The sequence below is a fragment of the Pan troglodytes genome, chromosome 11 (genome assembly GCF_028858775.2).
Source record: "Pan troglodytes isolate AG18354 chromosome 11, NHGRI_mPanTro3-v2.0_pri, whole genome shotgun sequence".
Lineage (NCBI taxonomy): Eukaryota > Metazoa > Chordata > Mammalia > Primates > Hominidae > Pan > Pan troglodytes.
In genome coordinates this window covers 41440080-41463824 of record NC_072409.2, presented here as the reverse complement: position 1 = coordinate 41463824, position 23745 = coordinate 41440080, and the positions used below count along the sequence as shown (strand labels likewise).

At 42.9% G+C, this 23745-nt stretch overlaps 1 pseudogene; it reads left to right on the top strand.

Moving 5' to 3' along the window:
* The first annotated feature begins 17282 nt into the window (after positions 1-17282).
* Positions 17283-21947, top strand: LOC107976729 (transcription elongation factor A protein 1-like; annotated as a pseudogene).
* The last annotated feature ends 1798 nt before the right edge of the window (positions 21948-23745 follow it).

Genomic DNA, 23745 nt, shown 5'->3' with positions numbered 1-23745 from the left:
ACCTAGTATCTGATCTAGAGATATCCAAGAATATGCAGCATAATAAATCCATTTGAGATAATAATGTTCCATTTCCCCTAGGATCTAGGAGATCCTAGGGCATTATACCTTAGGTAACAGAGATAGAAGCTTTGCACCCAACAGGCAACAAAGCCTTTCTGTAAGCACAAAGGGGAGTTGCCATCTGAAAATGGACATTTGGTTATTTTGCCCAACTGATGAAAGAGAAGAAAATTGGGGACTTCTGTGATCTTTCATTTGTTTTTATACTTTTGTTTTTTTCTTTTTGATTGGAGAAGCGCTGAAAAATAAATCATGTATGCTATCCCTTCTTACTATTTATTATTTTGATTGTGGTAATAAAAGAGTGAGTTGATAAATAAGTGTTTGCTGGAAATACCAAACTTTGACAACCAAACTGACAGACTATCCAAAAGCTTTCATTTTAAAAGCTCTCTATGTTACAGCTATGTCTGCACTGAAACAGTGACATCACATTGTACACCTTGAATAGATACAATCTTTATCAATTAAATATTTTTAAATGAAAAAAGCTCAGTGGTTAGTCTGAAACATGTAAAGCAATTAAGCTTCAGAATCTCCTGCAAAGATGAGGATCGAGCCAGGAACTAGGTGCTTTTGGAATGCAAACTTATAATTTTGTGAAATGAAATCACAAGATAATAATAAAAGTAATAATAGTAAGTGAAAAAAGAAGCTCAGTAGAAAATGAACCAATAGGAGCAACAATTATCAGTACCCCTTGACCCAAATTATCACTGGCTTTGGAATGTAGCTATTTCCAATCCCATTTCTGGTAGGCATAAATTTTGTACAACTGACTTACTTTCTCAGAGCTTTGGTTTCATCCACTACAAAATGTGGACAATATCAACTACCCCATAAGGTAGTATTAAAAATTAAATGAGAGGCTGGGCATGGTGGCTCACACCTGTAATCCCAGCACTTTGGGGGCTCGAGACAGGTGGATCACCTGAGGTCAGGAGTTCGAGACCAGCCTGGCCAACATGGTGAAACCCTGTCTCTACTAAAAAAACAAAAATTAGCCAGGCATAGTGGCATGTGCCTGTAGGCCCAGCTACTAGGGAGGCTGAGGCAGGAGAATTGCTTGAACCTGGCAGGCAGAGGTTGCAGTGAGCTGAGATTGCACCACTGCATTCCAGCCTGGATGACAGAGTGAGATTCTTGTCTAAATAAATAAATAAAAAAAAATTAAACGAGCGAACACAAGTATTGATATAGTCAGCCATCTATAGAAATTTCTCCCATGAAAATTGGCATATCTTTGAGAAGTGACATTCAATCCAAAGGCAGAGTAACTTTTCTGTGAAAATTGTTGCCATTGAAATTCTATATACTGACCATGTTTATTGCTTTAACCATTCTTGCCCACCTGCTATCCCACTTGTGAAACTGTGAAATATATATTTGGTTTCGACCCTGTTTCCTGACATATGACTCCTAAAATCCTTAGAAACACCAAAATGGTGTCTTTCTGTTTGCTAATGATTGACTGGTGGCTGGCAGCCCTTCAATAGCTTCAGCATGGGGCTGGTAACAGGAAAGAACAAGGCAGGATTAGAGGGGTAGGACTTGCAGCCTCACCCCCGAAACCTCTAGGGAGGGGAGAGGGACTCACAGTTCAATTGATTACCAATGGCCAGTGGTTTAATCAATCATGCTGACATAATGAGGCCTCCATAAAAATCCAAAAAGGACAGGATTCAGAGAGCTTCCAGATGGCTGAACACACGGAGGTTCCTGGTGGGTAATACATGGAAAAGGCGTGGAAACTCTGCACCTCTTCCCCCGTACCTTGGCCTGCGCGTCTCTTCAACTGGATCCTTTATAATAACCTAGTAAATGTAAGTAAGTTTTTCTGAGTTCTGTGAGCCACTCTAGTAAATTAATCAAACCCAAAAAGGGCACTGTGGGAACATGCACTTGAAGCCAGTCGGGCAGACGTTCCAGAGGGCAAGCTTTTGGCTGGGTTCAGGGGTGGGGGTTTGGTCTTGGCCCTCAACCTGTGGGATCTGATGTTGTCTCCAGGTAGATAGTGTCAGAATTAAATTGAAGAACACCCTGCTGGTGTCCACTGCAAAACTGATTGCTCATTTGCTGGTGGGGACCACCTATTTAGTCACAGAAGTCTTCTGTGTTGATTGTTTTGGTGTGAAAGCAGAGAAAAACACAGTTTGAGTTTTTCCAGTTTCACATCTGGTGTCAGAGGAGTGGGATTTGTTAGACTGGCTCTGGCTCATGGAAACACATGGTTTGGTGAAAGAAAGGATGCAAGGGTAGGGATAAGACCAGAATCCTTTGATTCCTGGGTGGCCACATGGTCATGCACAGTGTGGAGCTGTTGAGTTACTAAAGGTAAAAATTACTGGTGTAAGAATTAACAAAAGAAGAAAGAAACACAAAAGGTGGCTTGATATTTTAGAGAAAATAAACCTGAGAGGCGATTCTGGCCGTTAGGTCAAAGGACTTTTTTTTTTTTTTTAGATAGAGTCTTGCTCTGTCCCCCAGGCTGGAGTGCAATGGCATGATCTCGGCTCACTGCAACTTTTGCCTTCCAGGTTCAAGGGATTCTCCCTGCCTCAGCCTCCCAATTAACTGGGATTACAGGCACCCACCATCACACCTGGCTAATTTTTGTATTTTTAGTAAAGATGGGGTTTCACCACATTGGCCAGGCTGGTCTCGAACTCCTGACCTCAGGTGATCCGCCTGCCTCAGCCTCCCAAAGTGCTGGGATTACAGGCGTGAGCCACCGTGCCTGGCCCCTACTCTCTTACAGACTAAGAGTTTTTAAGGATTCAAGATGGGAGAGTTTATCAGAGGCTTGGACTGCTTCTATATCTCTTTGTTGTGCTTATCTGGGAGGGAGAGTTGTGTGTCTGTTCCCATACATCTTCCTGCAGCTGCAGGCGTATCCCCGAGTCTGCTTTTAGCTTTCCTATCTTAGTGCCCCTGCAGGGAAAGGAATGTGCTTATCAAGACCCACTGTTTTACTGGGGCCCATTGTATGAGGGTGAAGTTTGGCAGTTACCCAAGAGACTTCCCCCACTCCCCGCTCTGTGCCAGAGCTGTCTTATCTGTGTTTCATTGTCTGCTTTTCTGGCTGCTTGTTGTTAGAAGTGATTTTCTTGAAATGCATGAGGCTAGAAAGGGAGCTGGAACTTAAAGAGGCAGTGTTTGTCTGAGATGATGGTGCTCCTGCTCTGTCAACCAGAATTTTTTTTTTTTTTTTTTAAAGACAAGATCTCTGGCTCTGTCGCCCAGGCTGGAGTGCAGTGGTGCCACTGTGGTTCACGGCAGCTGACTTCTTGGCTTCAAACAGTTCTCTTGCTTTGGTCTCCCAAAGTGCTGGGATTACAGGCATGAGCCACCACATTTGGCCACCGGTGGAATTTAGAGATGGATCCAACTCTCAGGGGGTTGGTTCCCCGGATGCATAAGAAAATGCAAACTGATAAGTAAAAAGCAAAATATTCAATCCCTTGGTTATTGTTATCTGTAATAGCTATGCAGACCAAAAGTTGAAATAACAGGCACTATAAACTTAAAGAAACTTACTTTTATCCTGAGCCAAGTTTGAGGACTAATAGCCAAGAAACAGAAACTCAGTGCAAACTGAGAATGTGTGCCGTGCACTATTTACATGTTGGGAATGGGAGGAGGGGGCAAAGGTGACATTGTTCCAATTCTATTTATGTGTTCTTTTATATACGGGAAGAGTAAAGCAAAGGTGACATTGTTCCAATTCTGACTGGTGCTCAGTTGCTTTGTACCTAAGATAAAGCAAATGAGCAGTTAATGTTTATGGGTTGAAAGGCTTAGGAAGTATGCAGGCATCTTAGGGTCTGGAGGGGGGTGATTGATTCTATCCTGCCTTTGGGCTTCATCTGATAGGCAATGTTGTCATCAGTACCTGCCAGTGAAATATTTGAGACTCCAGCCTTGCAGGGGAGGGTTGAGCTTTAGCTTACAGGTCTAGTATCTATTGCCTATATGTCCAACCTGCAGCCATCTTGAATCGCCTAAACATTTTTTTCTGGGCTGGCTGCAGTGGCTCACATCTATAATCCCAGCACTTTGGAAGGCTGAGGTGGGAGAATTGCTTGAGCCCAGGAGTTTGAGACCAGCCTGGGCAATGTAGCGAAACCCTGTCTCTACAAAAACTGTTCAAAAAAAAAAAAAATAGCCAGGTGTGGCAGCATGCACCTATGGTCCCAGCTACTCGAGAGGCTGAGGTGGAGGCCCTGGAGGTGGAGGCCTTGGAGGCTGAGGCTGCAGTGAGCCATGATAGTGCCACTGCACTCTAGCCTGGACAGCAGAGTGAGACCCTGTCTCAAAAAATTTTTTTTTCATATTTTTCTTTTTCTGACAGCTGAAATGAAAATAAAGGAGAGTGCTGGGTCAGAGCTTGATGCTAGACCAAGCTCAGATTTCAGTGAGTCTGAGCTTTGGCCACTAGCCTCAAAGCTACGCACAAAGGAGAAAATTATGCAGGGACAACAGAAATACCTCTGAGACCCATGATTACCAAGAAAGTAGTCAGTGTGGGGGGAGGACAAAACCAAGTAACTGTTGAAACCAGAGGGTATGGTGGAAGGAATTGTTCATTTTGGAGACCAGTATCATTAGCTTTTACTAAAGCGGATTCTGAAGTAACTGACTTAGGAGCAGGGTCTTTGGTTTTGTATGCTACAGGGTGCAAGAGCATGTTTGGGTCGATGAGGGACCCACAGTTCACTATTGAACATCACAGATGGCTATGTATGATGCAGACACAGAGGAGGTTATTTCCGAGGAAACAGCCAACCTGGTGGATTGGAAAAAAGCCACTGTAAGGTCTGTTTACCCTGAGAAGGGAAACTGTCCCTCTTCCCCTGTAAATGCCAAGTGGAGCAACCCAGATGAAGCAATTGATATCCTTCATATGTAAGCCATGTGGGACTGGTTTTCTGATGAATGAATATTCACCTGCTGAATGTGCCTGTTACCCAGGTCATGGTAAATGCTGTGGTTAAGGGGACCCCTTCTACATGGGCACCTCGTGTAACTTTATTGCTGTAAAATCCAGCTATGGTCAGAGAAGCCTTACGTAATTTCACAGCTTTCCCTCATGGGGCTTACAGATGCTAATAAAACATTAGGGTAATTAACAAGAGAACGGGGAAAGGCAAAAGGGAGAGTCAGAGGTTCATCCCAGGAAGTGGAAATGTTTAAATTTAAAAAATAAAAACATTTTAAAATGTTATTAAGAAATAAGGTGAATGTTTTTAAAAACTGATAAAGGTGAAACACAGGGGAAAAGGAAAGGAGAGAGTCACGGGACTCATCCCAGCAGGGTGGAAATCTTTAGACGGTTATTTAAAAATGGAATGAATAAATAACTTGATGGAGTTGAAAGAAAGGTCTTAATACAATACTATCAAAGGTTGGATGGACCAAAGGGAGTCCGGCCCCCATTCCCCAATATTAAAGGATCGCAAACCAGTTTTCTGTATTTTCCCCAGTTTGGAGGAATTTTAAAAGGCAAAAAGATTACTATGAGAAATCCCACCTGGAATTGCCTGGGGCAATAGACTGGCTAATCAAGGTAAGCAGAGACCAGAGTCACTTGGCCAGACCCTTGCTGGAGACCAAAAGCCTTTTATATAAGAGAGGGTGAAAGTGGTCTGGGGATGGAGAGCGAAGTTCCTGGGACTAGAACATAAAAATGTAAGCATTGATAAGATTAAGAAAGTTGGAATGTTTACACTGCCTTCATGTAAAGTAGTTGTATTTCCTTTACTTAAATGTTTTATAGGAACAGACATTGTATGTGAGTGGGGAATATTCTCCCTACTTATTTCTGGAAAACAGAAGGCATGTGAACCATCCTAAAAACAATATTAATTAGACATGCTAAAGGGGAACCAGTAAGATTACCCAAGCCCACACAGAAGACAGCAGAAGCTGGAGTGCCTGGAGAGACAGATTCTCCACTTGAGTACCCAGTACCCAGAAGAGCTCCATCATCATGAAAAGAAAATGGTTGGCCCAGCGTGGTGGCTCACGCCTGTAATCCTAGTACTTTGGGAGGCTGAGACAGGTGGATCACGAGGACAAGAGATGGAGACCATCCTGGCCAACATGGTGAAACCCTGTCTCTACTAAAAATACAAAAATTAGCTGGCATGCGCCTGTAGTCCCAGCTACTTGGGAGGCTGAGGCAGGAGAATCGCTTGAACCCGGGAGGTGAAGGTTGCAGTGAGCCGAGATTGCGCCACTGCACTCCATCCTGGTGACAGAGTGAGACTTGGTGTAAAAAAAAAAAAAAAAAAGAAAATAGTTGATACAGGGACATGCTACTGGGGGAATGCAGGGAGGCACCCACCATCCCCACAAGCAGGTGGCCTCTTTTCCTCCAAGATTGACTTTGAAACCATCTGAAGAGCTGCTGGTACCGATTTCCACTTGCCCTACAAATACCTCTTAACTGAGTGATAAACAACTGCTTGGTTTGTGGACGGCAGTTCCAGGCAAGGGGACAACATTCTGTTTGGAAGCTGCCACTCTGATCAAGGAAGTCAAAAGCAAATCAGCTCTGTGGCCGACCTGCATGCTTCTTTCCTAGCAGTGACTGAGCGGTGGCGAAGCCTCTGTGTCTGGTTTTCACTGACTCATGGGCAGTGGCCAATGGCCTGGCGACATGGTCAGGCAGAGGGGCAATGGAAACCTGGTCTATTAAAGGGATGCCCATATGAGGCATGGCCCTGTGGAAATCTGAAGGGTGCATGAAAGTAACACATCGAATGCCCATCAGAAAATCTCCCTTCCAGGTTGGAAAGTCGCCTGGAATTGGCAGATATCCCTGTTTGCTGTTCTCACTCAGGGTGGCCACCTGGGTCCGTGAAATGAGCGGCTATGGGAACTACAGCAGTGCAGAGATGGGCTGAGTCTAGACACGTTCCTCTTGCACCCTCTCAGGCACAAAATGCCAGTAAGAACTGTTCTGTCTGCCCGCAAGACAGACAGACACTGCCGATGGCTCCGGGATAGGCTCCCTGGCGGGAAGGCCTTGAACACAGCTGGCAAGTGAGACTGATGGGGTGGCCCTGGGGGCAACACACGGGTTCTGACGGGAATGGACGCTGGCTCGGGACTGGGCTTGGCTTACCTGGTGGGAGATGCAAGGACTCAGGGTGATCTCCAGAGCAGGAGATACTACACAGATGTGGAAGCCTACCATCATTTCTCCAGAGGAAGGAACACACGGTACAGCCCGTGCTGTCTGACAGTGGGAAGGAGAGGTCCCCCTCAGAGTTATAGTTTGAGAGGGAAGTGGAGTGGGCCTTGGTTATCTGAATCAGGGAGAGATAAGACCATGAAGGGTTGGCTGACCTGCCTTCACAAGTGTGCGCTTATACGTATCAGGAGTGGGGCTAAAGAAGGGTCCCCATTCAGTTTTCCTCTATTTTTCTAGTGGAGCTGGGAAAGGAGGGGCAGGGAGGATGCTGGTATGACTGCAATTCTTGACAAGGGAAGAGTACACTAGTATAATGACTATGATTTTTTCCTTTTTCTCCACATCACCTCAGGTTTCTTTTTCCCCTACCTGATGCAGTGGTCCTAGGATGAGGGCTACAAGTACAAGTGCAGAAAGCAGGGATGACTCCTAAGCAACAAACTGTAGCTGTGTTTCTCAACTTTATGCCGGCATTTCTAAGGGCCTGATAGAAGTGGGTTGTACAAAATTTGGGTTCATTAGTTTATACCTATGTAACCTTACCTCATCTGAGTGGGAGTGGGAGTGGACTGGGGGGAAGCACTCACTAGGCTAATATTGCTGTCTGCAATCTAGACCACCACTGTGGTGAGAGAGAGAGAGAGAGATATGCCTGTGTGACAGAGACCCCTGTCTCAAAAACATAATACATAATTTTTAATATAATTTTTTATTTTTTGAGACAGAGTTTTGCTCTTTCACCCAGGCTAGAGTGCAGTGGTGTGATCTTGGCTCACTGCAACCTCCACTTCCCGGGTTCAAGCGATTCTCCTGCCTCAGCCTTCCAAGTAGCTGGGCCAGCATGCCTGGTTAATTTTTGTATTTTTAGTAGAGATGGGGTTTCATCATGTTGGCTAGGCTGGTCTCGAACTCCTGACCTCAAGTGATCTGCCCACCTCAGCCTCCCAAAGTGCTGGCATTACAGGTGTGAGCCTCCGTGCCTGGACTTTATATAATTTTTTTTTTTTTTTTTTTTTTTTTAGACAGAGTCTTGCTCTGTCGCCTAGGCTGGAGTTCAGAGGCCCAATCTCGGCTCACTGCAACCTCCGTCTCCCAGGTTCAAGTGATTCTCCTGCCTCAGCTTCCCAAGTAGCTGGGATTACAGTCGTGTGCCACCATGCCTGACTAATTTTTGTATTTTTAGTAGAGACGGGGTTTCACCATGTTGGCCAGGCTGGTCTTGAACTCCTGACCTCAAGTGAGCAGCCCGCCTTGGCCTCCCAAAGTGCTAGGATTACAGGCGTGAGCCACTGTGCCTGGCCTTTATATAAATTTTTTATATAAAATTTTATATAATTTTTTTTGAGACAGGGTCTCGCTCAGTCACACACGCTGTCATGGCTCACTGCAGTATTGACCTCTTGGGAACAAGTGATCCTCTCACTTCAGCCTCCTTAATAGCTGGGATCACAGCTGCATGCCACCATGCCTGGATAATTTTTGTATGTTTTGAAGAGATGAGGTCTCCCTATGTTGCCCAGGCTGGTCTCAAACTCCTGGGCTCAAGAGATCTGCCTGCTTCGGTCTCCCAGAGTGAGGAGAGTACAGACAGTGGCAATTTTAATTTCCCTTCCAAAGGTGGAAAAGTTTGGATATTAATGGAGAGAAAGGAATGGTAGCTGAGTGTAAAGAAATGAATAAATGCGTTATAAATTGAGGGAAATCCAATATTACATGAACACCTTGAAAGAAGCTCAGCGCAAGAGATGGTACTGTCTCTTAGCTCAATGATCCCAGATGCCTGAAAGGATGAAAGATGTGTGTGCCGAGACCACTCGCTTTTGGAACCTGGCAAGATGGACTGGAAGCCTGCAAACCTGAATGGCCTTGCCCTGGCAGACATTCATACAGTCTGATGGACTGGACTAATTATTAGTGACTGAACTGGATTCCACTAATGTAGCAGTATCTTTTGAGTTGCATGTCCTTTGGTTGTAAGAGACCCTGGTTCAAAGACCAGGGGTGGACTGTGATTGGTCTTCAACCCAATTCCTGACTTACAACTCCTAAAATCCTTAGAAACACCAAAATAATGGGTTTTTGTATGCAAATAAGTAGACTGGTGGCTGGTAGCCACTAGGTAGCTTCAGGATGGGGGCTGGTCACCAGAAAGGCCAAGGCAGGGTTAGGATTTGGACTTTGAGCCATGCCTGGAGAGGGGAGAAAAGTCTAAGTCTAAGCTGAACACCAGTGGCCAATAGTTTAATCAATCATGCCTGCTTAATAAAACTTCCATAAAACCCCAAAAGGACAGGGTTCGAAGAGGGGGCGCACCCAGGAAGGGCGTGGAAGCGCCACACCCCTTACCCCATACCGTGCCCTATGCATTTCTTCACCTGCATCCATTGTAATATCCTTTTAAATAAATGGGCAATTGTAAATAGGTGTTTCCTTGAGTTCTGTGAGCTGCTGTAGCAAATTAACCAAACCCAAAAAGAGGGTCATGGGAACTCCATCTTGAAGCCAGTTGTTCAGAAGTTCTGGAGAACTAGACTTGTGACTGGTGTCTGAAATGGGGACAGTCTTGTGGGACTGAGCCTTCGACCTGTGGGATTTGAGGCTAACTCCAGGTAGATAATACTGCGATTGAATTGGAAGACACTCAGCTGGTGTCCACTGCAGCAATGATTGCTTCCTTGCTGGTGGGGTAAAATCCCTGCACATTTGGTCCACAGAAGTCTTCTCTCTGCTCCAAGGATTCCACATGGACCTTTAAATGAATCTGAAGTCCTCTATGGATAATAGAATTGTCAACTATGCTCCCAATTCCACTATGGAAAAGGGAGTAGGTGTGAGGTAGAGGGTCTTGAGGTGTCCATGAAGCCATCTCATTCCCTTGATAGAGGGAATCTCAGAAAGTATGGCCACTTACTCTTCTCCAGATCCCATCAGGAAAAAGAGAAATCCTGAATGATGTTATGTAAAAGTACACCATGCTACCCATTGTCTCCGAAGACATTCTGACCAAGGCTACTGGTGCCTTTTTTTTTTTCTTGAGATGGAATCTTGCCCTGTCGCCCAGGCTGGAGTGCAGTGGCACAATCTTGGCTCACTGCAACCTCCGCCTCCCAGGTTCAAGCGATTCTTCTGTCTCAGCCTCCTGAGTAGCTGGGACTACAGGCGTGCACCACCACACCTGGCTAATGTTTGTACTTTTAGTAGAGATGGGGTTTTACCATGTTGGCCAGGCTGGTCTTGAACTCCTGACCTCAAGTGATCCACTCACCTTGGCCTCCCAAAGTGCTGGGATTACAAGCATGAGCCACTGCGCTTGGCCATCCTGGCACCTTTCATCATGAATGGAATGTGCCTTGCCAATTCAGGTTTTCAGCCCTAACCATTTGTCAGGTAGCTCTGCTCTAGCTTACCCTATTGTGACCTGGTGTCTGGTCTCCATTTTCAAGGAGTTGCGTCACTGCACCGTGGAACCCCAGGCTCCTGCACAGCGACTCCTGTTGGTGATTTCCAAATAATGGCTGAGGTTCCCACTCGGGGAGAACAGGTCATGGTGTGGATGGGGCAGCTATTGGAGGCCTGCAGCCTTGGAAGTTTCAACTCAAACACCCCCACCACCTTAGAGTTCCTCCTCAGGGACAAAGCATCCATTTTAATGATGAGAAAGGACCCATCTGCTGCCCACCACCAAAGGCAGCAGAAAAATGTCTAACATCATAAAGGGCATCAAATAACACACACTCTTCTATTTAGATCTAATAGACTTAACAGATCTTCTATTGAGATCTTTTATTTTAGATCTAATATACCATGGACACCTTTCTTTGTCGATATATATAGAGCATTCTACTGTTAGACCACATTGTAATTCATTTAACAATCTCTTTTTCTCCTGTTGATGGACATTTAAATTTTTTTCACTTACAAACAACACTGCAATGAATATCTTTGTGCATGTGTTTTTATAGATGTTTAAAAATATTGTTATAAAACTGATATCTGGGCCGGGCATGGTGGCTCACGCCTGTAATTCCAACACTTTGGGAGGCCAAGGCAGGCAGATCACCTGAGGTCAGGAGCTTGAGACCAGCCTGGCCAACATGGTGAAACCCCATCTCTACTGAAAATACGAAAATTAGCCGGGCGTGGTGGGGCATGCCTGTAATCCCAGTTACTCGGGAGACTGAGGCAGGAGAATCACTTGAACCCGGGAGGTGGGGGTTGCAGTGAGTTGAGAATGCACCATTGCACTCCAGCCTGGGTAACAAGAGCAAAACTCCATCTAAAAAAAGTAAATAAATAAAAATAGAAATAAAACTAATCTCTGGAAATGGAACTACTTGCTGAAAAAAGTTATTTTAACGTGTACTCCCTCTGTAGTTAAAGAGAATGTCTATAACCCTCACAACTCATAAATCAGCTCACTTTATAGGTGGAACATGACCTAATAGCTGGATTTTTTTTTTTTTTGAGATGGAGTCTCCCTCTGTCGCCTAGGCTGGAGTGCACTGCAACCTCCGCCTCCCGGGTTCAAGTGATTCTTCTGCCTCAGCCTCCCCAAGTAGCTGGGACTACAGGCATGTGCCACCACACACAGCTAATTTTTTTTTTGTATTTTTAGTAGAGACAAAGTTTCACCATGTTGGTCAGGCTGGTCTCGAACCCTTGACCTCAGGTGATCTGCCCACGTCGGTCTTCCAAAGTGCTGGGATTACAGGCATGAGCCACTGCACCTGGCTGATGTTTTTTATACAAAATTGAGGGTCTGTACATACACAACTGGAATGGATTTAATTAACTCCTCACAACATCACACCAAGTAGGAATTGCTAATCCATTCTCCAACTGAAAAACAAAAAGTGAGTTAGCTGTGTGTCCTTAGGCAAATAATTTTAGTTCTCTCTGCTTCTAGTTCCCCAGTAGAAAAAAGTAAATGGCAATATCTTCCTTCTCTACTACATAGGCGTGATGATCAGTTTTGCTTGTTAATTTGGGTGGGTTACAGTTCCCAGTTATTCAGTCAAACACGAATCTAGGTGGTATGCATGGATTTTGTGGATATGAAGAAAGTCCATATTAGTTAGGTTTAAGTAAAGGAGATCATCCCAGATAATCTGAGTGGGCCTGATCCAATCAGTTGAAGTATTTTAAGAGCAAAGCTGATGCTTCCCTGGGGAAGAAGAAATTCCACTCATGTGCTTGGCTGTACTGGACAGTCCTAGCATGGTTTTCGTGAGAGCCCACCCTACAGATTTTGAACTTGCCTGGCCAGGCCCCACAATTACATAAACCAATTCCCTGCAATAAATCTTGTCATGTGTATCTCCCACTGGCTCTGCCTCTTTGAGCACAATGGGCATGTGTTGGAAACTAAAGTACTATATATCTGCAAGGTATTTTACAGTGCCTCTGGATTGTGTGAGAACACAGTTTATAGTTTCAATGTGCTAGGGAGGATGGCAAAAGAGAAAGACTGAAAAGATCTCTTGTTGCACACTGCACCTGGGTGAGTCTCATCTGAAGAACGAGTCATGGTGGTCACTGCAGGAAGGACTCTGCAGATCCAGAGTGAAGCTGGCATCAGGCCCTGCGTCGTGGTCCAGGTTCTCTGGAAAGAAAGAAAGGAAGGGAACAAATGAATGAGAAAGAAAGAAAGAAAGAAAGAGAGAGAGAGAGAGAAAGAGAGAGAGAGAAAGAGACAGCGAGAAAGAGAGAGAGGGAGGGAGGAACGAAGGGAGGAAGGAAGGAAGGAAAGGGGAAAGAAAGAAGGAAGGGAAAGAAGGAGAGAGAAAGAGAAAGAATAGGAAAGAAAGAGAAAGAAAGAAAGAAAAAGAAAGAAAAAGAGAGGAAAAGAAAGAGAAAGAAAGACAAGACTGAAAAAACACAGGTCTGAGTGCTGGAATGTGGCTTGACCTCTAGCAGGCTGTGTGATATTTAATATAATAATAATAATAATAATCTCTTTGGAACTCCATTTTCTTATTTATAAAATATAACAGGTAGGAGTTGGGTCTTTTTTTAGACCTAAAAAGGACCTTTTTTAAGAGCTAACAAGGTTAAACTATGTGTTTGTTTAATATCCATGATTAGGCTTTAAAATCTTTTTTTAATTATCAGCTTTATTGAGGTATAGTTTACGTACAATGAAATTCACCAAATTTAAGTATACATGTTGATGAGTTTTGAATACATACGTACAAAATGCATACAATTGTGTCACCACCACCACCATCACAATAATTATTTAGAATATGAAGAAGAACAGAAGCCTGGACCCTGCCAGACACTGATCAGCTCTGTCCCTATGGCTTTGCCTTTATTAGAATCTCATAGAATAGATGTGTGTATGTTTTTGTGTCTGGCTTCCTTCACTTAGCACAATGCTTCTGAGATTCATATTTGATCATTAGTGCGTTTTGTTCTAATTTCACACTGGCTATTTGTATATCTTCTAAAATAGACAGCTTATATCCTTTGCCCATTTTTTATTGGGTCATTGATTTTTTTCATCAGAGATGTATAGAAGCATATGTTTTGAAAGGCAATGAATAATATGAAAGTTGATTTTATTTTTCTTAAAGCTTCTTGAGTGCATCTTGTCCCACCAAATTCCCCATTTGGAGCCACCAATGGCTGGAGACACCGTTCTTCGTTCTCTACCACCCTGGAGGTGCTTGCTCCCTTCCACCGCCCAGGTTGCCACAGAGGAGCACACCCTGGTGCACCCACACTGGCCTGATTCTCACCAGTGCCCAGGCTGGACAGGGGCTGGATCCTTGGAGGGGAAAGGAGAGGACAGAGCACCAGCTTCCACCCCTGCTCCTTGGCTCCCATCTTTGGGTGGCTTCCCCAGCTGCAGAGTTGTAGACTCTGGCCTTTGTCATTGTCCCTGAGTCTGTGCACCTGGTCCTGGGACCAGAAACCCCACATCGCCAAATGGGCAGGAGAGGCTCTCCATCTCATTACATTCTGCTTCCTTACTGGCTATAAACATTCAGAAAACCTCACAGGGCTGGGCATTCTCCACCAAGGCTACTTTCAAATCCTTAGCAAAGAAAGAATGCTAGACAAATCTGTTAGGCTGGAGGAATGGAAAACCTACTTGGACAGACAAGAAGATTACTCCAGCCCCGCTCACCACCAGAGGCTAACTGAACCCCCCAATCTCATTTCTCTTCTTTCCCAGCCTGCACCGTTAGGACATGGTGCTGAGAAGAGCTCATCATCTCTCAATGCCCTGCACTGGGCAGCAGGGAGGGAGGGAGGCCTTGATCCTACTGCACTGGGACAGGTGTGTGCCTGGCTACCTGGGGAAATACTGTGGCCCACAAGGGCTAGGCTGCATTGTATGTCATTGACAGGGCACCACCCTTCAGGTGCACGCCCAGTTAAGCAGGTTGTCATGTACAAGCCTCAGTACCCAACCACTAAGTGCACCGTCTTTGGGGGAAAATACATCTTGTTTTCCACACAGCTGACTGACCACACATCAAAGACACACAACCTGCTTATAAACTGGGACTCCCCTGTTGGAATCTTCTGGAAAACTTGAGTGTGCTTCTCAGGCAGAAGTTTACCCTTTAAGCAGGGAAAAATGGAATTTGTGGCTCAGTTTTTCTTTCTATTCTATCTCTAACTAGTCCAAAATGGAATTGAGGAGGAATAAAACAGCAAGGAACTCTGAAATTAGAATGACAACAATGGAAGAAGATTGTCTTGGTTCAACTCCAATAGCCACCTTAGATCTCTTATTAAGAGCTATTAACTGGAAAATAATTGCATAATAGCCTTCCTATGATAATTCCAAATTTGTTTGTATTCCAGAATTTCTTTCTAGAATGCTCCAAAATTCCCATCTCTGAACTTATGAAGTCTTCCCTAGAATCTGCAAATTCTCAAAGTCTTTAGAGACTCACTGGTCACTTGCTGGACAGGGGTTCTGTAAAAGGATTCTGGGGAGTTTGACTCAGTGTTCAACAAAGGCCCTTCCAAAGTTTTAGGGTCTGATTCTGGGATTCCCAAGGGGACCTGGAGCCTTTCTCACATCTTCCTTGTGGAAGAGCACCTGCTTCATCCTCTGTTGCAACACAAAGAACCATTGTGAAGCTCCATGGTGAGTTTCCGTGAGTTTATTCCACCACGTGTGGCTCAGGCAGGCATGGATTTACAGGTATGTCTGTGCTATGTTTCATATTCAAATGTATAGTTCCAACTGTTTACTTTATCAGCTGTACTCTTTGTCTTCCTTGTGTTCTGTCAAGCATCAAATCCAGTGTCATCTCTGTGTGGGTACCCTGCAAATGCTAATTGGTGGTGACAAAATAATGATGTTGACTGATGAATCATTTGGCCCCATAAAACTGATGAATCATTTGGTTGGAGAGTCCCAGGTTCAGCAGTTACGTAATGTGGCTTCACCAAACAGGTAATGTTTCATACCTCAGAGCAACATGGAACATTTTGCCGGCCAGGGCCTAGTCATTTCTATTCACAGCTGAAAAGCCTTCTCTGAAGAGTAGAACTTGTTTTTTTTTTTAAAAAATCAACCCTGTAGGCAGACGTTTCATGTAAGAGATACAGCTGTTTGCTTTGATTTAGGCTTCTACCAAAACTACTACCCAAACTCCCACACTGATTGGCAATTAGCTGAACAAACAGATGGAGCAAGAGCCTGAATCAGATCATAAAACAAATAAACAAATTCATGTGAGTCTTAACACTTCAATGGTATTGTTCCCACCTTCCTGTGGAAAGGTATGGACATCTTAAAATAAACAGGCTATGGAGGCCTGGTGCAGTGGCTCATGCCTGTAATCCCAGCACTTTGGGAGGCCGAGGTGGGCGGATCACGAGGTCAGGGGATTGAGACCAACCTGGCTAACACGGTGAAACCCCGTCTCTACTAAAAATACAAAAAGTTAGCCGGGTGTGGTGGTAGGCACTTGTAGTCCCAGCTAGTCGGGAGGCTGAGGCAGGAGAAAGGCGTGAACCCGGGAGGTGGAACTTGCAGTGAGCCGAGATCACACCACTGCACTCCAGCCTGGGTGACAGAGCGAGACTCCGTCTCAAAAAAAAAAAAAAAGAAAAAAAAAGAAAAAAATAGGTAAGTTTTTGGTTTACCAAAAATTTGAAAATTTTCGACCTCCAAAAGTGCAATTTTACATGGTTCAACCTAATGAAAGGTTTAAGAATTCTCAGAATGTATATGTTTCAGTATAGGTATCTGTTAATATAAAAATTAGCACACTCCTAATACTTACTTCTGGACAAATTCATGCTTGTTCTTACTTGGTATCCCTTTTCAGGTAATGAAGAAAATGTATTTCACATGTTTTCTAAAAATTAAAAGTCAAAAATTTTAATTGAAAATTAGAATTTTAAACAGAAATTTTTTCCTTTGCTACAGAATCCAAAATCCAGTACATTTTGCAAATTGGTGGAAGTTGTGCAGATCTGACGCACTGACCTGTGAGAGTCTACACAATCATGAACAATTTTTTTTTTTGAGACGGGGTCTCGTTCTGTCACCCAGGCTGGAGCACAGTGGCATGATCTCAGCTCTCTGCAACCTCCGCCTCCTGGGTTTAAGTGATTCTCCTGCCTCAGCCTCCTGAGTCGCTGGGATTACATGTGCGCGCCACCACACTCAGCTAATTTTTATATTTTTAATAGAGACGGGATTTCACCATGTTGGTCAGGCTGGTATCGATCTCCTGACCTCATGGTCCACCTGCCTAAGCCTCCCAAAGTGCTGGGATTACAGGCATGAGCCACCGTGCCCAACCATGAACAATTTTTAAAACACGAATTCTTTTTTTTATTATTTTTTGAGACAGGGTCTTACTCTGTCACCCAGGATGGAGTGCAATGGCATGATCTCAGTTCACTGTAGCCTTGACCTCCTGGGCTCCAGCGATCCTTCTACCTCAGCCTCCTGAGGAGCTGGGACTACAGGTGTGTGCTACCACGCTTGGCTAATTTTTATATTTTTGTAGAAGTGAGGTTTGCCATGTTGCCCAGGCTGGTCTGGAACTCCTGGGCTCAAGCAATTTGCCCACCTCAGCTTCCCAAAGTGCTGAGATTACAGATGTGAGCCACCACACCCAGCTGTGAATTCCTTTTGATAAGACATGCTCCCTCCAGTTGCCAAAGTCCTCTATGCTATCTACAGGTTTGCTTGAACATTTGTATTTTCCTATAGGGCCCTCCAGCACTTCAATTTTCCACCTCTGTCTTAGATGACACTGATATCTCATTGCTCCTCCTCCGATGTGATGAAACTTTGATGAAGTCAGGGTGTTAGGAGGGGAAGCCATACTTCCTCCAGGGATTCCACCTTATGGCCACTATTTTTCTCACAGTGAGAACAAAAGGAGACAAGATTCCAGGAGAAGATGCTCAGCTTCTCTCAAATCCAAAAGATGCAAATTAAAGTAAGATAACTTCTTATTTTTAACCTCTAAGTTTTATAAAATTAAATAGATTAAATAATATTTAGGGTTGGTGTGAGTGTGGAGAAGTGGGTCCCCTCATTTACCGGTAAGTTGATGTAATTTTGTTGACCAAAAAATTGGGAATATTTATGCTTTGTAAAAAAGTACATACTGTTTGCCTCAATAAATCCACTTATAGTCTACAAAAGTAGTCACACAAGCATGGATATTATATTCACATATTCAAAGATTTTTCTGTAGCATAGTTTATAATATAAAAAACTGAAAAGAATCTATAAGTTTATCAATAATGAGATTTTAAATTATGGTTACATGTGATGGTTAAGCAGAATGAGTTGTATCTGTGTGTATAGTTGTATCTGTGTGTAATGAAAAGGTGTGCAGGATAACTGTAAGTACAAAAAAAACAAACTTCAGAACAATGTTTATAGTATGATCCTATTAAAAAACCAAAATAATAATACATTATTTGGCAAAACTCTCTTTCATAAATAAGGGAGGGATAAAGACTTCTTCACACAAACAGAGGGAGGGAGTCCATTACCACTAAACTTGCCTTACAAGAAATACTAAAAGGAGTTCTTCAAACTGAAAATGAAAGGCTGCTAATTAATCATATGAAAACATATGAAAGTATAAAATTCACTGGTAAAGGTACATATATAGTCAAAAGTATTAAGAGTAACTTTACAATAACTCATTAAGTGATACACAACATAAAAGATGTAAAGTGTGATATCAAAAACAATGTGTATGTGTGTGTGCAGAGCTTTTATACAGGATCAAAGTTAAGTTGTTATCAGCTTAAAATGGACTATTATAACTATAAGATGTTTTAAGATGCCTCATAGCAATCATGAAGCAAAAACTTAGCAGATACACTAAGATGAAGAGAAAGGAATCAAAGCATACCACTACTGAAAATCCTCAAATCACAAATAAAGACAGCAAGAGAGGAAAAAAATAGTGAAAGAGCTGCAAACAACCAGAAAACAATGAACAAAATGACAATAATCAATCCTTCTCTATCAATAATTACTTTAAATGTAAATGAACTAAATTTGCTGATCAAAAGACACAGGGTGGCTTTATGGATTTAAAAAATACAAAAACAAGGCCAGGCCCAGTGGTTCATACCTGTAATCCCAGCACTTTGGGAGGCAGATGTGGGTGGATTGCTTGAGGCTGGGAGTTCGAGACCAGCCTGGCCAACATGGCAAAACCCCGTCTCTACTAAAAATACAAAAATTAGCCGGGTGTGGTGGTGAATGCCTGTGGTTGCAGCTACTAGGGAGGCTGAGGCAGGAGAATTGCTTGAACCTGGGAGGCAGAGTTGCAGTGAGTCAAGATTGTGCCACTGCACTCTAGTCTGGGAGACAGAGTGAGACTGAGTCTCAAAAAAAAAAAAAAAAAAAAAAGAAAAGAAAAAACAAGACCCAACTATATGTTGCTACAAGAGACTGACTTCACCTTTAAAGCTACACACAGACTGAAAGTGAAGGGATGAAAAAAGATATTCCATGCAAATGGGAAGCAAAGAGCACAGGGGTAGTTATACTAGACAAAATAGGCTTTAAGTCAAAAACTGACAAGACAAAGATGGTTATTATATAATGATAGAGGAGTCAATTCATAAAGAGGACAGAACAGTTGTAAATAATATGCACCCAACATCGGGTACACTTAAATATATAAGGCAAATATTCACAGATCTAAAGGGAGGAATAGACAGCAATACAATAATAGCAAGAGACTTTAATACTCCATTTTCAACAATAGATAGAACATTCAGACAGGAAAACAGTAAGAAAGAAAACATTAGACTTGAATTAAACTTTAGACCAAATGGACTTAACAGACAAAAATAGAACATTCCATCCAACAACAACAGAATGCACATCTTCTTAAGCACACATGGAACACTGTCCAGGACAGAGCAAATGTTGGGCCACAAATCAAATCTTAATAAATTTGAGAAGATATAGATCATATCAAGTATCTTTTTGGACCACAACGTTATGAAACTAGAAATCAATAACGGGAGAAAAATGGGAAAGTTCACAGATACATGGAAATCAAACATGCTTCTAAGCAATCAATGGGTAAAAGAAGAAATCAAAGGGGAAAATGAAACATTTTGAGACAAAGAAAAATGGAAACAAAACATACCAAAACTTATGGGATGCAGCAAAAGCAGTTCTAAGAGGGAAATTTATAGTAAGAAATGCCTGCATTAAAAAAGAAGAGGCCAGGCATGGTGGCTCACCCCTGTAATCCTAGCACTTTGGGAGGCCAAGGTGGGTGGATCACTAAAGCCCAAGAGTTTGAGACCAGCCTGGGCAACATAGGGGATCCCTATCTCCACACACACACACAAAAATAATAAAACATAAAATTAGCTGGATGTTGTGGTACAAGCCTGTCATCCTAGTTACTCAGGAGGCTGAGGTGGGAGGATCACTTGAGCCTGGGAGGTCAGGGCTGCAGTGAGCCGAGATTGTGTCCCTGCACTCCAGCCTGGGCAGCAGAGCGAGAACCTGTCTCAAAAAAAAAAAAAAAAAAAAAAAAGAGATTTGGACTTGATGGTTCTGTGGTAAGCAAAAGAAGTGAGGTGATGGATAGGTTAATTAGCTTGATTTAATCATCCTATATATACACATATCACATTGTACCCCATAAATGTTTATGATTTGTCAATCAAAAGTAAAGAAAAGCAATGTTGAAAGCATTGACAGAAAAGTTAGGCATTCAAAATGCAATATTTCTCTGAACTGCAGTTTTCTTATTTGTATAAAACACAACAAAACAAAAAATCATGTTGCATATCCTAAATATATACAATTTTTATTTGTCAGTCATACTTGAATGAAGCTGGAAAGGTGCGGAGCTGGGATGGCGCTGCCTGGGAAGGAAGAGCCGCGGCGGGATTGGTCTAGGAGGAGGCCTAGGCCCGACCTGCGGTGGTGGGTCTTGCCTCGACGGGGCTGCTTCGCGCCCTCTCCTCTGCTCCAGCTTCGCCCACTTCCCCTTGCCAGCGGGCTAGGCACAGGGGAGACCTGCCGGAGCCACGGAAGATGAGGTGGCCCGCAGTGCCAAGAAGATGGACAAGATGGTGCAGGAGAAGAACACGGCCGGAGCACTGGGTTTGTTAACAGAGCTTCAGAATGTTCTGGAATTACTGCGGTCCACAGGAACTGGAATGTTACTTAATGTTAGTCTCAAGCAGAGTGCAGATGAGGAAGTTACATCTTTAGCAAAGTCTGTCGTCAAATCCTGGAAAAAGTTGCCAGATAAGCCATCAAGTGAGAAAGACCCTAACGAAAAGCAAATAGAACCTGTAATGACATCGCAGAATAGCAAAAGAAAGTAGCTCCAGCGGCAATGTAAGCGGCAGAAAGGATAAGACAAATGCTTGAGATATTTGTTTCATCTGTTCCTTGGCAAGAAGCGCTTCTGATTCTGTGCGGATGAAGTACAGGGAGATGCTTGCTGCAGCTCTTCGAACAGGAGATGACTGCATTGAAATGGGAGCTGATGAGGAAGAATTAGGATCTCGAATTGAGGAAGCTATAGATCCAGAAAGAGGGAATACAGGCATGAAGTACAAAAATAGAGTCCAAAGTAAGATATCAAATCTTACAGATGCAAAGAATCCAGATTTAAGGAAAAATGCACCGTGTGGGAATATTCCTCCTGACTTACTTGCTAGAATGACAGCAGAAGAAATGGCTAGTGATGAGCTCAAAGAGATGCAAAAAAACTTGACGAAAGAAGCCATCAGAGAGCATCAGATGGCCAAGATAGGTGGAACCCAGCCTGATTCGCTCACATGTGGCAAATGTAAAAAGAAGAATTGCACTTCCACACAGGTGCAAGCCTGCAGTGCTGGTGAACCAATGACAACGTTTGTTGACTGTAACGAATGTGGAAATCAACAGAAGTTCTGTTGAGATGGAAAAATTGGCAAAATATCTGGACCACTAAGAAAACGGATTTTATAATTAGCTTAAACCTAGGACAAGCAACTAGTTTTCCTGCAAATCAGATTTTTAGAGCAATATACATCCCGCGGGTTAGGCTTTGTTTTTGACCCAGCATCCCTTCCTTAAGTGTCTTCTGTAGTTCCTGATCAGTAGGGAGACCACATGATAATTGTATGGGATCTGTTTTAAAACTTTTTTCATTTTTATAAATAAGTCGATATTAAACTTTTATAAATTAAACTTCTGGCAATTTATTTTTTTTCTTTCTTAAAGGAAAATATACCCTAATTTTTTTTTTTTTTTTTTTTTTGAGACAGAGTCTCACTCTATCACCAGGCTGGCGTGCAGTGGCGCGGCTCACCGCAACCTCCACCTTCCAGGTTCAAGCTATTCTCCTGCTCTGCCTCACGAGTAGCTGGAACTACAGGTGCACACCACCACACCCAGCTAATTTTTGTATTTTTAGTACAGACGGGGTTTTACAATGTTGGCCAGGATGGTCTCGATCTCTTGATCTTGTGATCTGCCTGCCTTAGCCTCCCAGAGTGCTAGGATTACAGGCATGCGCCACCGCGCCTGGCCATTTATTTATTTATTTATTTATGTATTTATTGAGATGGACTCTCACTCTGTTGCCCAGGCTGGAGTGCAGTGGCACAATCTTGGCTCACTACAACCTCTGCCTCCTGGGTTCAAGGGATTCTCCTGCCTCAGCCTCCTGAGTAGCCAGGTCTACAGGTGTGCGCCACCATGCCCTGCTAATTTTTGTATTTTTAGTAGAGACAGTGTTTCACTGTGTTGGCCAGGCTGGTCTCTAACTCCTGACCTTATGATCTGCCGGCTTCAGCCTCCCAAAGTGCTGGGATTACAGGCATGAGCCACTGCGCCCGGCCAACTTTTTTTTTTAACAGTGTGAAATATACACAGTAGAAATTCTGTTATTCTCTGTTATTAGTACATAAATGGAAATACATTTTTTCCCATATTGGCGTGTATCTACAAATATTAAAGGAGGAGAAAAGGTAATATACTTTTAGATTTACCACATATGGTGTGTATTCAAATAACACGTGACCAGCTTATCAAAATTGTACATAATATTTGAACTAACTTATTAATTTGATTTTAATTATTATGTCCAAAAGCTTGGGATGCTAGATACTACTTTGCATCTGTAACTAACTGTGATCCTCATTTCTTGTAATTTCTTGTGCTTATATATTACTTGTTCTTAATAGATTTTACTTTGGAAACAAGACTGTTGAGATCAGTTTGGTTTTGTTGTTAATTTACCTGTTTGACTTCATAATGTATTTTAGTTTTGCAGAAGAACACTTGTAGATTAGAAGGCTTTTCATAAATCCCCTCACAGGCAAAGAGGAAAACTTCCTGCTATTTTATTTCCCTCATAGGAAGACATACTGGAAAGAAAACATTCAGCATCTTAGTATAGAATAGCTATTGTGAACAGTTCATGACTTGATCTTGATATGGAAATCTGTACTGACCAGTGATTAAGCTTAAGGATTGTAAAGTCATTAAAGCTGTGGTCTTTCACATGGAGGTTGATAGAAAACATTTTTGTCCTAAGTCTTATTTGCTGACTTTTTCTGTCAATGAGGGAGGTTGTTGAACAAACTGAATCTGTGGGCTACAGCAAGTAGCTTTACAGCAGATCTTACCATGAAGTTTTACTTTGTGTTTAAGTGGGTACCACTTTTTCTGTTTAGAATAATTAAAAAATGATTTTCACAGGTTCCTTGGGGTATGCTTGCTCTAGCACACTTTGAAGGCCACTGTTGCAAAGTACATTTTATCATGCTGAATCAGCGTTCTATCACGTACCTGTAGAAAGACCTCAGTACATGCTTTGCACTCTCCTTTGCGCCCCCTTCCAATTTCTTATTGCAAATCATTTTAATGTAATATGGAACACAGCATTTTAAAATGTCCATGTTAAGAATTGGCCCACCGGTACCAACTCACCTCTATTTTGTCAGTTCATAGTTGAAGCTTTTGTTTTATCATTTTCAAAATAAAGTATATTTTAGAA